Raw genomic sequence first — 16,795 nt, forward strand, 5'->3', positions numbered from 1 at the left:
CCACTCTGACCTATCACCTTCATCCCACCCCTATTCACCTATTGTACTCTATGCTCCTTTCTCCCCAACCCCACCCTCTCATTTATCTCTCCACCCTTTAGGCACTCTGCCTGTATTCCTGATGAAGGGCTTTTGCCCGAAATGTCGATTTTCCTGCTCCTCAGATGCTGCCTGAACTGCTGTGCTTTTCCAGCACCACTCTAATCCAGAATCTGGTTTCCAGCATCTGCGGTCATTATTTTTACCTATGTCCAAGGGAAGAAGAGAAAATCTAACCATTGTCTCTTTACATTCAGTGACACTACTACCAACAACATTCTCAAAGTTACCATTGACCAGAAACTGAACTGGACAAGCCATTAAATGCTGTGGCTACAAAAAGTCAGGTCAAAGGCTGGGAATTCTGCAGCAAATAACTCAACTTCTGACTCAAAGCATGTACAAGGCACAAGTCTGGAATGAGATAGAACACTCTCCACTTTACTGGATGAGTGTACTTTCAACAACACTCAACAAGCTTGACACCAATCGGGACAAAACAGCCACTTTATCAGATGCGCAAACATTCACTCTCATAATCACCGATACACAGTAGTGGCAGTGTACCACCTATAAGATGCATTGGAAAAATTAGCAAAGTTCCTCAGACACCATCTTCCAAATCCTCAAGCTCTACCATTTTGAAGAACAAGAGCAATACATATATAGTAACACTATGATCTTCCATGTTCCCCTCCAAACTGCTCACCATTCTGGCATGGAAATATATTGTTGTTCCTTCAGTGCCAAGGTGTCAAAATCTTGGAACTCCCTTTCTAATAGCATTGTGGGTGTACCTAAACCAGAGTGTATCTAAAACAGTTCAAAGCAGCCACTCAGCATCACTTTTTCAAGGCCAACTAGGAACTGGCAATGGATGCAGGCCCAGCCAGTGAAATCCACATCCCTTGAATGAATAAAAAAGAATGCTCACCATTTAGATAATATGCTTATTTTTTATTCTTCCAGTCAAAATGGAAATTTCACATTTCCCCACATTAAACTCCTTTTGCCAGATTTGTCCACTTACTCAATCTATATGTTTATCCCTTTGTAGTCTGCTTATGTCCTCTTCATAACTTACTTTCCTACCTATCTTCATGTCATCAGTAAATTTAGCAAGTATATCTTAATCCAAGTCAGTTACATCAATGGTAACATCTTGAGGTCCCAGTACAGATCACTGCAGAACAACATTCATTGCATCTTACATACTAGTCTTAGAACAGCTTCTGAATAGATCGCAGATGCACAATGTGTACCAAGATGCCAGTGAAATCCACTGGAACATTCCATACCTTATTATTCTTTTTTTATTCAACTATTAACAATTACTTGGACAAAGTTTTTTTTTAAATTGAGCTCTGCAGATAAAGTTCTTTGATTATTTTGCTTTAATGTGTATGTTAGAGTTATAGACCTGGTTTTAACTTTTATAGAAATGTTAATATTTAAGCTTTCATATTTTAAAATGTGTTAATCAATTTTTCATCTTTGTTGATTTAATTTATAATAAGTGAATAATTCCGTTATTAAAGAAATCTGGTTTACAGACACTTTTGTATTTGGCAACATTTAAATATATTTTGTGACCAGCAGAATGAGAGTAAATCAGTACACTCCTCTAAACTCTGATAACAGTAATGAAAACTGGCTGGTATTGCAGAAGTCATGCAAGAAAGCCTGGAAATTGCTGGAAGTAATAAAGTCCAGACCAAAGTAACCACAAAAATTTCTGGTAGTCTTGTGCCTGTCCTCCCATGAAAGTTGCCTTGAAACATGCAACATGACTCTATTCTCCTATTACTGGTGAATCAATATTTTCATAAGCCTTGTTTTGCCGACAAGTCAAGGCAAGTCTACAGTTAATGGTAACTGTGAAGGTGGATTCAATAAGGATAATGCCAAAGTTGTTCATGCACAATGGTGAGAAGGGGGTAAAACTTCTCACACAATTCCCGAAGCACAGTTTAAAATTTTAGCATTAAGTTATTGCTGCTCTTTGAACAATTTCTTTTATTCTGTCGTGGGACATAGGCTTCACTAGCTGAGCCAGCATTTATTGGCCATATTTAGCTGCCCTTAACAAGTTGGGCAATTACTAACAGTTCTGGATTAGTGGTGCTGGAAGAGCACAGCAGTTCAGGCAGCATCCAAGGAGCAGCGAAATCGACGTTTCGGGCAAAAGCCCTTCATCAGGAATAAAGACAGAGAGCCTGAAGCGTGGAGAGATAAGCTAGAGGAGGGTGGGGGTAGGGAGACTGCTTGGCCAAAGATTTTTTTCCCAACAGAACTCTACAGATGAAGTTTCTTGATGTTTTTTCTTTAACCTGCATATTAGGATTGCGTGATTTATAACTTTAGATAATTTACAACCTTTATTATTTGTAAATGCCCAGTTTGTAAGGACATGACTGAATTCCTGATTGAACACCAATCTTTCAAGTAACTCCCACCCCCCAACCAACAGAAAACAGGCAATTGAATAGTTAAAGTAAAGGTTTAATTACTTGATTGGAAATTGCCCAGCCTAAGGACATTCCTCATTCCCTAGATCTTGAGGAGGAGCTTCATTTACGCCAGTATCTGAGAAAAATATTATGTTATGTCAGAATAACTATTTTTGGAATCAAAACCATCTTTGGGCACCGATTCTATCCAGTGGCCTGATTAAATTCTCTAAGCTGCAGAGTAACATTGTTAATGAATTTAATTTCATGCTTTAAATGCTAACTCAATTTATTTAACCATAAAAACTGAAACATAACAGCCGTGCCTAACAGAAGGGACTATTTCCTCTCTGACAACCAGGTAGAATCAACTCCAACATTTATTTGCTTCACCTGTACTTCTTTCGACTTATCATGAGCAGTAAATAGAAATGTTATGGATTGCATCTACACTTGGAAGGCCAAACACAAATTGCGTGATCACTCTGGTGAGTGACTCCATTCAATCAATAAGTATGATTGTGACTTCTCTCAACCACACCTACTCTGACCTCGGTCTGAAGCTTCCTATACTGTTACCATGATGCTCAACATTGGCTTGAGGACCATCATATTTTTCAACTACTGTATTGGACAGTCTTCTGGATCACATACTGACTGCTATAATTTCACATCAGAACCATGTTGCTACGCTTTTCAGACAGTAGTGGCTGAGTTTTCAACACAGGAGGAAGAAACAAGGATTCAATCTGTTTTTGGGTGGGATGCCTCGGGGGAAATGGATTAAAATTAAAATTGTGTTTATGGACTGAAATGGGGAATGTGCTGCTTTAAAAACTAGTGTTTGTTGAAGGCATTGCTACAATTTTTAAAAGCAAGCTACCAACGATTGTTGTAAATGCCTGACATTGGGAGTTGGTCTGAATTCCAACCAGTCAGTACATACTGAGCCAGTTTGGAGGTGGGCAGGAAAGAGTTTGATTGTTTCCCTTGAAAAATACTTGTTACACTGTTTTAAGAGTTATTTACCACTTAAACCAGGAAATCTACTATCATTTTGGTTCAGCAAGTTAGGGACAAGTTGCTGGATACAAAATTTCAGCCAGATAGGGGAGGCTAATGGAGCTGCTGGCCATGCTGCTGTCATTCCAACCAGTAATGCTTTGAATTTTGACAGAGTCTCAAGATTCAAGTGAATGCATTATTTGATTTGTCTCATCAGTAAGGGAATCAAGGGTTCAGGAAAAAGCAGGAAAGTGGATTTGAACATTATCAGGTCAGCCACGATCTCATTGAATGGGAAGGCAGATTCAGTGGGCTAAATGGTTTACTTCTCCTACATCTTACAGTTTTATGGTCTTTCAGCACATAAGTATGGATGAGTTTGAAGACTGTATATTGAATAGACAGGACTTAATTATAATCACAATACATTTACCTTCATTATCTACAGCCTATTTCAAGTTAGCAACAAATTTTATTTGCTCATCTTTATTTTGGGCTGTAACTTAAAGTCTAATCTTAAACTGAACTTGCATTTTGTTTTATTCCCAATCGGCTACTTCATACTAAATATTTAGTATTTTCCTTTTGAAAATGAAATATGAAATAAATTAACAAAAACATTTTATTTATAGATTCCAAATTATGTATATAAACAATTTTGCTAACTCTTTCTCAAGTGTAAAGTATTTTTTCCCCTTTTTGGACTTCAAACTGAAATAGAAGTTGAACTACTATGTAGCTCAAATACCAAGAAAGATTTGCAACTTGTGTAAAGGCAAGCTGTGCAAAACAATGCTTGTCTGAAGCAGTGAGATTGTTGCTTTGCTACTGAGCAGTACCAGGGTTTGAGTTAAGGGAAGCTGAAAATGTGTTGCTGGAAAAGGGCAGGTGGTCAGGCAGCATCCAAGGAGCAGGAGAATCGATGTTTCAGGCATGAGCCCGGGCAGATTCCTGAAGAAGGGCTCATGCCCTAAACATCGATTCTCCTGCTCCTTGGATGCTGCCTGACCTGCTGCGCTTTTCCAGCAACACATTTTCAGCTCTGATCTCCAGCATCTGCAGTCCTCACTTTCTCCTTGAGTTAAGGGAAAACTACCTGCCAACAACCTTTGGACGGGTCAAGCTGCAGTTTACAAATGTGTAGGTGGTAACTGAAGACCTCAAGAGACCCAAACTGAAAACACCGCGCTCTCTCTCCCCACTTCTCCCAGCGTTAGTGAAAAGACAAAAAATACCAAGAAAGTTTAAAAGAAAGAACTTGACCTAGAAAAGACCGAGCACACCAGATTAACCAATGTGGAAAATCAACCATTGCTTCACAGACATCATCAATGCTGAAATGAAAAAGGACAGACAATTTAATCAGCACAGCAGGTCAGGCAGCATTCGAGGAGCAGGAGAATCAATGTTTCGAGCCCTTCATGAGGAATGTCAATGTCCTGCTCCTTGGATGCGGCCTGACCTGCTGTGCATTTCCAGCAACACACTCAACTCTGATCTCCAGCATCTGCAGACCTCACTTTCTCCTAGACAATTTAATTACCCTTGAGATTCTAATACTATCTGTGCCAAATACCACTTTTGTTTGGAGTGAGACAAAGCAAGGGGGCAAGAGAGAGAGTGTGAGAATCAGTTTTGCAACAGTCTTTTGATTGGTTTTTCAAAAACTACCAGTTGGGATTGTCAGGAGTGTTCAGCATAATTTTATGATTAGTTCCTGGACAGGTGGCCTACAGTCTTGTATTTGAGGCAAAATATCAAGTCGGCAAAGAGAAAGCACCTAAATCTATGTCTCTCTCTTGCTTGTGTAGAAAAGTAACAGAAAATCTCTTCAAAACTGTTCTCATCCAATTTTTTTCTTTAAAGTGCTGTCTCTCCAAATTGCCTGTTGAAAACAAACAGGTGAAAAAAAACACCTACAGAGGCACTGAAAGGGTTAACCTCCGAACCAGTGAATGAAAAACAGCATGAGTGTGCAAACAACCTGGTCTCATGAGCAAAGAACTGAAAGGAAGTGGAGGTAACTGAAAGAAAACAACTCATCAACATCGGTGGTCTGAACAGGTGCTAGGATTGTATTTGACATTTTTTCTCCTCCCAAACTCATAATATTTGTGGTCTTGCCTCTTTGTATTTCAGTTTCTGTGTTTGGGAATTTCAAAAAGGGGTCGAGTTTAAGTTATAGAGTACATGTCAATAATTCATGTCATTTCTTAAAAACAGCTTGGTAAGACTAAATCAGTTATTGTCTTGTTAATAAAAAAAAAGCTTGATGTATAATTTTAAAGCTGAATTAGGCAGTTAGGTAAAATTGGGTAATTCAGTGGTTTAATCAAATTTTCCCATTTGTGATGATTCCAGGATTAATGGAGCTTGATTGCAGTGCATCATTGTGCACTGAACTGCATGTTCAGTGGGTCGTGGCATTGTCGGTCTTAACAGCTTGGGAGTGTGGGGATGTGTGTGTGTTTATGTGTATGTATGTGCGCATTTGGAGTTTTTAAAAGGGATATAGGTTAAATCGCAAAGTATTAGACAAGCTATCCTTTCTTTTCTTTACCATTTATTAAAGTTAAGTGTGTTATAATAAATAGTTATTTTCTGTCAATGATGAAACCTAATGTGAATTGCTTTTGTGCTGAACAGCAGTGAGGCAAACTGATTAGCTTGCTTGTCTAATTGAAATTTTATACATTCTGTGACAGCTAGTAAAACAGTGGGGCATGATTATTATTAATACACTCTTTCAAGTTAACTTGTGATGAAAGAAGAAAACCCCAAAAGAAAAGGTCAACACAAATACAGGAGATAATGGTACTATATAACCATATAATGTAATAAAATGAGAGAGAATGAAAAAGGTGTCTCTGAAAATCAAGTGTTAGCCCTTGAGAAAATCACAGAAGGAGCCTTTTTATATAAAAAAAACAACTTGTTCCGATATATTATCTCACAATTCTGAGCAGGTGGGATTTAAACCGAGACCTCCTGACCCAGAGCGAGGGACATTACCACAGCCCGGAGAAAGTGAGGACTGTAGATGCTGGAGATCAGAGTTGAAGAGCACGGTGCTGGAAAAGCACAGCTGGTCAGGCAGCATCCAAGGAGCAGGAGAATTGGCATTTTGGGCAGAAGCCAAACTTCAGTTCTCCTGCTCCTTGGATGCAGTCTGACAGGCTCTGCTTTTCCAGTTCCATGCTCTGACATTACCACAGCCCCCAAGGAAGCTACACAGGAGCCATTTAGAATAAAGATAAATAGAACCAATTTTACCATCTCAGCTGGGTTCAATCAACTCGCATCTTCAGGGTTCGGATTGGGGGGTTGGTGTGCTAGTCAGCATCTCTTCAAGGGATATCCCATGTGCACTAGGATCCATCTATATACTTTAGTGGGATGGGGCAGTTGCTGTTGGAGTAAAGTGCTAAGGCAGTCTGGACTGGCTGTGAATGGAGGAGTCGTGATGGTTGGTAGAAACATAAGCACAGATATGGATGCTGAGGAAGAGGAAGGCTTCCCTGTGCTGAACCTCACTCACAAGTCACTGGGTGTCTTGACAGCTACATGGTTGCAATCAATAATGCCCGAGGGAAGCCAGAGGGAAAAACCTAATGGTTTTGGTCAGTAAATGAACATGTAGTTAACTTCTGGCAAAGAGCGCATCAGTGATCAGAAAGATGCAGTGGTGTGCAGACATTTTTGATAACACTACTAAGGTCTGCAGCTAATCCTTAGTAGCCCAAAAAGATGATGTTCAAGGCCACAGTGACTTTTACAATGATTGACCAGGGCATTGCTTAGAGATCTTCAGTGATAAGCTCGCAAATCTCTGTTGTCATCGGTCTTGAGATTCACAGTTTCATTCAGCCTAATTCATCTCCAAATAGCTTAGCCTTTATCAGTTGATCCTGTATTTAAGGTTTGGCCTCAATTGTCTTCCTGCCTTCCTTTTCTCTTTGCCCTCCGGAAATGTTCCAATGAAAAGTGTTGCTGTTTTTTGCCACATGTTCCACTGCTGCCTGCAGTCTTCCTTCACAGCAGGTGGCCACTCATTGTCCTTGACTACTTATTCCTTTGCATCCATGATTCCAGGGAGCATGCCTAACTTGTTTTCAAAGCTTGGGTGCTGTGCACTCACTCTCACTGCTATATATGCAGTACCAAGGAAAAGCCCTTGCCATGTGTCCAGACCTTATTGGCTGCAGTAATCCACAATCTGTATACTCACCCTCACTCAGTCCATGGACAACTTCCAAAACTTTCATAAAATATCCCACCTGCCTCCTTTAACAATGTGTAAACAAGCTTTTTAACAAGTTTTAATTTGTAACTTTTTTTTAAGTTTAACTGGCCTCAGTGGAGCGTGGAATAGGAATCCTGTGCTGCCAATTCGGATTTTTATGACGGACGTCTGAGGCAGTTGGAACTTAAACCTTCCTTATTATTGTCCATACTGGGATCAGCATCTTAAAATTGATACTCCATCTTGTTTCATTTCCATTTTGAAAAGCCACAAAAGTTCAGCCCCAGGAGGTGCTAATGATCATGCTGATTTCCAACTACAGAGCTGTGCAACAACCTTTTGTCCTTTTACTTGTTTCATTCTTGTTTTTGACTTCCACTATCATCTCTTTCAACATGTAGTAAGTCTCGTCTTCCATCTTATCACACATTAGCCTTTTTAACTTCCCTTTCCACCTAATACTGCTGCCTCCGATCCCCATACGCTTTCCCCAGCCTTGTATTTGCTTACGATCAATCACGTCTAACATTTCCCGACTGTGATTGTGTCTAAAACATTACCTGTGTTTATCTCTCCACTGATGCTGCTTGACCTGCTACAGTCTTTCCAGCATTTCCTGCTTTTATCACCATTATTTATAATAATTACTGAGCATTATTATTTTCTGCTACACAAGAGGCTCGTAAACAATTTGCAATGTCTAATGCTAAAGCAATTACTATAATTACTTTTGCCTAAAACAGTTGATTCAGGACAATTCAAAGTTGATATTTTTCATTGGATTAATAATGAAACTAATAACAAACTAATAATGTTGAGAAAAACAATTGCTTGACAATGCTTGTTTTATGTTCCTTGATCGAAAAATTATTTGAGTGAACTAATTTCTCTGTATATATTATGCAACACTGTAGTCACACTCCTGATTCTCAACGTTCTTAATTAAATTCACAAGAACAAAGAACAGAAGTGCAATGTGTTCAACCCTTTGAGCCTGTTCCACCATTCACGAAGATCATGGTTGATCTCCATCCAAAATGTCTTGGCTAGTACAGATCTGTATCAATTTCCATCTATTTTGTTTATGCAGAGAGAGCTCCACATGTCTACCACCCATTGCATGAAAAAATGCTTCCTAACCTCTTCCCTCAAATGTCTCTGATTTTAAATTTCTGTTCTCTTGTCCTCGATCTCATACCATCAGCAAGAGTCTCTCTCTTATATATCCTAACAATTACTTTCAAAATGCTAAAGCCTCAATCAAATAATTATTTCACCTTCAATATTCCACGGTATAAACTCTCAAACCAAAAGAACAGAATTGAAGAAGGGTCACTGAATTTGAAACGTAAACTGTTTCCTCTCCACAGTTGCTGCCAGATCTGCTGAGTTTCTCTATCAATTTCTATTTTTGTCTGTGACTACATTTTATACTCAATCACCACACTTAATGTGTATAGGCCTCCGAGTTTCTTTGGCTCTTCACTTCCTGGCTTTTCAACATTATCCTATTTTTGGTCCAAAATTAATGATCTTATATAACCCTTTATTGAAATCTGATTGCCACAATTTTACCCACTCAATTAATCATCTGAAATATTGTTTCTTATACCGACTATACAGCCAAAGAAAGATCCAGCATTTACATAGTGGCTTTTATTATCTCAGGTTGTTGCAAAGTGCTTTACAATCAATATTTTTGATAGTGTAGAAACTACTGAAATGCAAGGCACATAGCAGACAATTTGCACACAGCAATGTCCCATAAACAATACAAAAAAGCCAAGCAACAAGGAGAAACCATCCCAAAATTCCCACATATTTGATCCATTCACACTCAAAATGACAAAAGAAAACCATCCTGACTCCTGAGCCTAAGTTGCATTTCAATCCAAAAATGGGAAGTGCCATTTTCAAACATCTCAGCTTTTAGGGAATTAATTAAAGCTTAGGCAAAGAAACAGTTGAGTAGCACCTTATTGCACTGAAATGCCTCAGGATGATTCCCAAAGAACTACTTCGAGTAAATGGGAACAGGGGTCATGCTTTTAATCTTGGGATCTGTTTTGGCATTCAATCATTTTCAATTACAGTACTTGCTTTTAATTCATATTCCTTAAAACCCTCCACAGGATTCTTTAAAACCATACATAGATTACAGCATTTCAATAGGCCATTTGGCCCAACTGGATTGTGCCCATGTTTAAACTCCCTATGAACCTATTTCTAACCCTTTTTCTTTTTAATCAAGCAAACTTCATTAATCTGTTTTGAGAATGTTAATTGTCCGAGAATCTAATCTTAATTAAGAGGAAATGGTTCCAAATTTCCAATCACTTGTGTAAAAGTGTGTTTGGTGATTTGAGTACAGAGTAAAAAGGTAACATAAAATTAAAAAAGGACATGACATTAAAAGAAGAAACTTGAAAATAAAATTAAGCATTAAAAATAGAAGGGGGAAGATAAATGATAAATTAGTCAAATTTAAAAGGTGTCTGCACTTAGTAAAATGAGCGGGGGAAAGACAACTGAAGCACTGTTACATTTATGTTCATTAGTAAAGGGAATAGTGCTAGAAACATTAACAGACTAGTAGCTATAATTCCTTTATTTTAAAAGATGGAATAAGTCTAGGGAAGCATAGGCGAAGTAGCTTAACATTTGAGTAACAATTTAGTTATCTTTCCTATCATCAATGACATAATAGAGAAACATCTAGTATATCAAAAATATGAATAATAGCTAAAATTTTTAACAAAAGGTCACGCTTCACTAACCTTATTAATTCTTTTGAAGTAGTAACAGGAAAAGTAGATAAAAGTGTACTGAAATCTGTCTTTTTCCAAAATCTGATGAAAAGAAAAATAATATCAGTTTTATCAGCCTGGTGCCATTATCATTTCATCAATGCATGAATGAACTTTACATTTCCTGTGTCAGTTATTACTCAGGACTCCAGTCAAACAGTTGAGAGTTCTATTCCAGAGATGCAGGTACAAAATTTAGGCTGACATTTCAGTGCAGTGTGGGACAAGTGCTGCATTGACTGTATCCTGACTTTTGCATGTTGCGTTAGGCCATGTTCATATTTCTCTCTACCCAGTTGATAGTACTCCCAGCTGAGTTAGAAGGTCATGTGTTCCAGCTCCATTGAAATGACTGGATATCTTTTATTAATCAATCTGAGTTAAAAATCAACAATTATCCTACAATTAATTGTTGTTTGTGGAAGACAGGGATACTTAATTGCACAATCTATCAGATCTAAATTCTGCACTCCAACCATCCATTTTTGAATGAATTAATTAAGCAACTAATAGGAGGTGGATGGTCCAAATTGGCCCTATTCTCATCAATGGGGATGTCCAGCACATTCATGCAAATCATTAGGCCGAAGCACTTCCATCTATCTTTGGCCAAAATTGCTGAGTAGATGATCCATCTCAGCCTCTTCCTCAGGTTCCCAGCATCACAGATACCAATCTCCAAACAATTTCTTTCATTCGATGGATATCCAAAAGGCTTGGGGACTAACAACAGTAATGAAGACGTATTCCAGTACTTCCCATGACCCCAGCCAAGTTGTTCCAGTATTGTACAACACTAGCATCTATGTGAAAATGTGGTAAATTCCCCAGGTATGTGTTGTCTACAAAAAGCAGGTCAAATCCAACCAAGCAAAGCTCCAGACTGCATTACAACCTGGGTCCAAATATGGACAAAATAAGCTGAACTCCAGAGGTAGTTGTCTTTCATATCTAGGCAGCATTTAGCACACAGCTGAAAGAACTGCAGATGCTGGAAATCAGAAACAAAAACAGAAGATGCTGGAAAAACTCAGCAGGTCTGGCAACATCTGTTGGGAGAAATCAGTGTTAACTTTTCAGATCCAGTGACTCTTCTTCAGTCCTGAAGAATATGACATCCTATAGCCCTTGTGAAACTGAATCTAGATTGGAGTGGTGCTGGAAAAGCACAGCAGGTCAGGCAGCATCCGAGGAGCAGGAAAATCAACGTTTTGGGCAAAATCTCTTCATCAGGAATGGAGGCAGGGAGCCTCCAGGGTGGAGAGATAAATGGGAGGGGGTGTGGCTCGGAAGAAGGTAGCAAAGAGTGCAATAGGTGGATGGGGGTCGGGATGAAGGTGATAGGTCAGAGAGGAGGGTGGAGAGGATAGATGGGAAGGAAGATTGGCAGGTAGGACAGGTCATGAGGACGGTGCTGAGCAGAAGGTTGGAACTGGGCTAAGGTGGGGGGAGGGGAAATGAGGAAATTGGTGATGCCCTGGGGTTGAAGTGTTCCAAGGCAGAAAATGAGGCATTCTTCCTCCAGGCATGAGGTGGTGAGGGAGTGGTGGTGGAGGAGGCCCCAGGACCTGCATATCCTTGGCAGTGGCGTTAATTGGTGTGGGTGTCCCGGAGAGGTTCCCTAATGTTCTCTGCGAGAAGGCATCCAGTCTCCCCAGTGTAGAGGAAACCGGATACAGTAAATGACATTGGTGGATGTGCAGGTGAAACTTTCAGCATCTGTAGTCCTCACTTTTGCCTTGTGAAACTGAAGTCAATGAGAATCTGGGAGAAACCCCTTACTGGTTGGAATCAGATGTAACTTAAAATATAATGATTGTGGCTGTTTGAAATGACTCCTCTGTAGGCATTCCTCAGAGAAACGTGCTCACCCAACCACCAGAAGTGGGGATATTTTCAGAAGATTGTACAATGTTCAGCACCATTTGTGACATCCCAGATAGTGAAGCAGTCAATGTCCATATGCAAAACGCCCTGGACAACATCTATGCTTGGATGTGTATGTGGTAAGTAACATTCATGCCACACAAGTACCAGACAATGTTCACACTTCCAATAAGAGAGTATCTCATCATTACCCTTTGACATTCAATGGCGTAAGCATTGATATTTTATTAGCGAGTTGAGAAGATTTGTAGCTCAGTGTTAAGGTTCTGGATGTAAGTTTGTTCACTGAGCTGGAAGGTTCATTTTCAGAAGCTTTGTCACCATAGTAGGTAATATCATCAGTGAGGCTCCGGTGAAGCACTGGTGTTAGCAACCCACTTTCTATTTATGTGCTTAGGTTTCCTTGGATTGGTGACGTCATTTCCTGTGGTGATGTCATTTCCTGTTCTTTTTCTCAGAAGGTGGTCTAAGTCAATGTGTTTGTTGATAGAGTTCTGGTTGGAATGCCATGCTTCTAGGAATTCACGTGCGTGTCTCTGCTTGGCTTGTCATTGTAGTTCTTGCAAGGTATTTTGTAAATGACTACTTAGATCTCTTGGCAACATCGTAGCACACAAACCCACCAACCTGCAGTTAATGAACTTGAAAGACCCTATACAGACAACAAGCAAAACTAATGTCATTTACAAAATACCTTGCAAGGACTGTAACAAACACTGCATTGGACAAACAGGCAGAAAACTAGCCACCAGGATACATGAACATCAACTAGCCATAAAAAGACATGACCCACTCTCACTAGTATCCTTACTTACAGATAAGGAAGGACACCACTTCGACTGGGACAACACATCCATCCAAAGACAAGCCAAACAGAGAGACACACATGAATTCCTAGAATCATGACATTTCAACCGGAACTCTATCAACAAACACATTGACTTAGACCCCATTTACCAGGAATAGGAAATGACATCACCAACACAAGGAAACCTAAACACAAACAGAATGCGGGTCACTAATTCCAGTGCTTCACTGGAAGCTCACTTATGATGTAACCCACTATGGTGATGAAACATCTGAAAATGAACCTTCCAGCTCAGCGACCAAACTTGCATTCATTGATAGTTTACTTTTACCAATTTCTCCATGGGATGTGAGCATTACTGTCTGGGACAGCATTTGTTGCTCATCCCTAAATGCCCTTGAATTTAGTGGCTTGCTCAGCCATTTCACAAAATGTTTAACATTGTTGTGGGTCTACAGTTACATGTTAGCCAAAGTAAGAATGGCAGATGTTCTTCCCTAAAGCACTTTCGGATCAAGGTGAGATTTTACAACAATGGTTCCATGGTTGTTGCTATACTAGCTTTTTTGTAATTCTGGCTTTGTTATCAATTTTAAATTTTCACCATTTGACATGTTGGGATTTGAAGACATACCCCCAAACATAAATTTGGGACTCTGAATTACTGATCCAGTGACATGACCACCATGTCATCATCTCCCTTGAATTCCCCACTATCTACATCCTTTGGGTCACCATTAATCAGAAACTAAACTGGGCCAGCAATTTACATACTGTGCCCTAACAGTAGGTTACAGGCTAGGAATTCTGTGGCAAGTAACTCATCATCTGACTCCCCAGTCCCTGTCCCAAGTCAGGAATGTGATAGAATAACCTCCACTTGCCTAGATGAACAACTCCAACAACACTTAGGAAGCTTGACACCATTACCCAAGGAAAAGAGGAATATGGATCAAGGGATGGCAGAAGGGATTAGTTTAAATTTGGTGTCATGTTCAGCAGAACATCATGAGCCATAGGGCCCATTCCCATGCTGCAAAGTTCTATGTTCTATCTAAGACAAAGCAGGTGACTTGGCTAGCACCCTATCCACCATCTTTCAAATTAAATTCTTCAACAACTAATACACAGCAACAGCAATGTGTACCATATACAAAATACACTACAAGGCTCCTCGGACAGCACATTTCAAACCTGTGACCTCCATCTCCTAAAAGCACCACAGCAGTAAGTACATGGGATCACTACACCTACAATTTCCTCTCCAAGTGACAGACCATCCTGACTTGGCACTGTGGTCATCCCTAAACCCTAAGTCACAGTGGTTCAAGAAGGCAGCTCACCACCACCACCTTCTTTGGGCAATTAGGAATGGTCAATGGTCTAGCCAGCGACACCCACCTTTCATGAAGGAATAAAACAGCTTTCAAATTTCTACCAATCTTTCTTAACTTTAATATTGAAAGACATGGCTTTATTGTCTAGGCTACGTCCCCTAAACCTAAGCACCTGAAATAACAGAAATACTTTCTATCGTATCAGTTGTTCTTAATATCTCAGACCTTTGTTTAAATTACTCTGTAATCTTCTTATTCCCTAGAAACAAAACTGTGATTTGTGCAATATAACACTTGGAGTCTAGGTATAATTCTGTTAATTCTATACTGTAATATCTCCAAGACCGTATAATTTCCTAAGGTGCAGTCCCTACAACTGAAAACAGTCCTTTGTACAACTGAAGTATAACTTTTATCCTTTGTATTGCAGTCCTCTAGATACAAACAGTATTCCATTATTTTCTGTTCTTATTCCATAATGTTTTAAACCTATATACATTGGCCAGCAAGTCTCTCTGAATCATCACTGTTCCCAGCTTTTCATTACTTAGAGTGTCATTATTCTATTTAGATCTAAATTGAGTGAGTTTTATTTCCCTACATTGAAATCCATTTGTGACAGTTTTGAATATTCACTTAATATTCAATATCTTTTCATAGTTAAGCTATTCTATTTATGTGGCTTCCAGTTTGACATCTTTAAGCTACCAGCAAACCTGGATATGTGGCTGTTCGTGCCATCAAAATACTAGTAAAATACAGCAAAGTATTAGTAAGATACAGCAAATGGTTAAAGTCCCAACAGAGATCTGTAGGACACTATTCGTCGCATCGATCAAGTAAAGTAGCTACCTATTTTCCCTGCTGTGTAGTCAATATTATAACGAGGTCAATAACTTGCTTGAAACTTTATTGCTGGAACAGCACAGCAGGTCAGGCAGCATCCAGGGAACAGGAGATTCGACGTTTCGGGCACAGGCCCTTCTTCAGGAATGAGCAGAGAGTGTTCAGCAGGAGAAGATAAAAGGTAGGGAGGAGGGACTTGGAGGAGGGGCGTTGGAAATGTGATAGGTGGAAAGAGGTCAAGGTGAGGGTGATAGGTCGGAGTAGGATGGAGGCAGAGAGGTCAAGAAGAAGACTGCAGGCCAGGAAGGCGGTGCCGGGCGGGAGGGACTCGGCTGAGACAAGGTGGGGGGAGGGAGAAACTGGTGAAGTCCAAGTTCATCCCCTGTGGTTGGAGGGCTCCCAGTCGGAAGATAAGACGCTCCCCCTCCGACCGGCGGGTTGTTGTGGTTTGGCGGTGGAACATAGACAGAGACTCAGAAAGGCTCTCTCACTGAAGGAGTCAGCTTCCAGTCCTTCCAATCAGGTTGTCAGTCTTTGATTATAATTTAAAAATCTTCCCCACCACCCCATCTACTCCTACCCACCTCATGCCATTTGCTTTTTCAGCTCTGACCTTCTGGGCCCCTTCATGTCCTCCAACCCCATATCCATTGATAACAAAACCTTTAGTTTTAATCCTAGCACTGAGCAACTCTCTGCTGAAACTACCCCTCACAATTGGAGCACAGGACTTAAGGCAGGATTGGGCTATTTGTCCCCATGAGGCTGTTTCACCATTCAACTTGATCATGGAACAGCACAGCAGGTCAGGCAGCATCCAGGGAACAGGAGATTCGACGTTTCGGGCACAGGCCCTTCTTCAGGAATGAGCAGAGAGTGTTCAGCAGGAGAAGATAAAAGGTAGGGAGGAGGGACTTGGAGGAGGGGCGTTGGAAATGTGATAGGTGGAAAGAGGTCAAGGTGAGGGTGATAGGTCGGAGTAGGGTGGAGGCGGAGAGGTCAAGAAGAAGACATTTCCAACTCCCCTCCTCCAAGTCCCTCCTCCCTACCTTTTATCTTCTCCTGCTGAACACTCTCTGCTCATTCCTGAAGAAGGGCCTGTGCCCGAAACGTCGAATCTCCTGTTCCCTGGATGCTGCCTGACCTGCTGTGCTGTTCCAGCAATAAAGTTTCAACTTTGATCTCCAGCATCTGCAGACCTCACTTTCTCCTCAATAACTTGCTTTCAATTCCTAAACTGGAATTTTGATAATTTTCTCATGAGGGGCTTTATCAAATATATTGTAGAAGTTAACATTAATAACATTCATAGGTAGTCCTCAGATGAGTATTTAAGCCACTTTTTCAAAACTTTTATTCAGGTTTGTCAGGAA

Source organism: Chiloscyllium plagiosum, chromosome 5, assembly GCF_004010195.1.
Source record: "Chiloscyllium plagiosum isolate BGI_BamShark_2017 chromosome 5, ASM401019v2, whole genome shotgun sequence".
NCBI classification, from domain to species: domain Eukaryota; kingdom Metazoa; phylum Chordata; class Chondrichthyes; order Orectolobiformes; family Hemiscylliidae; genus Chiloscyllium; species Chiloscyllium plagiosum.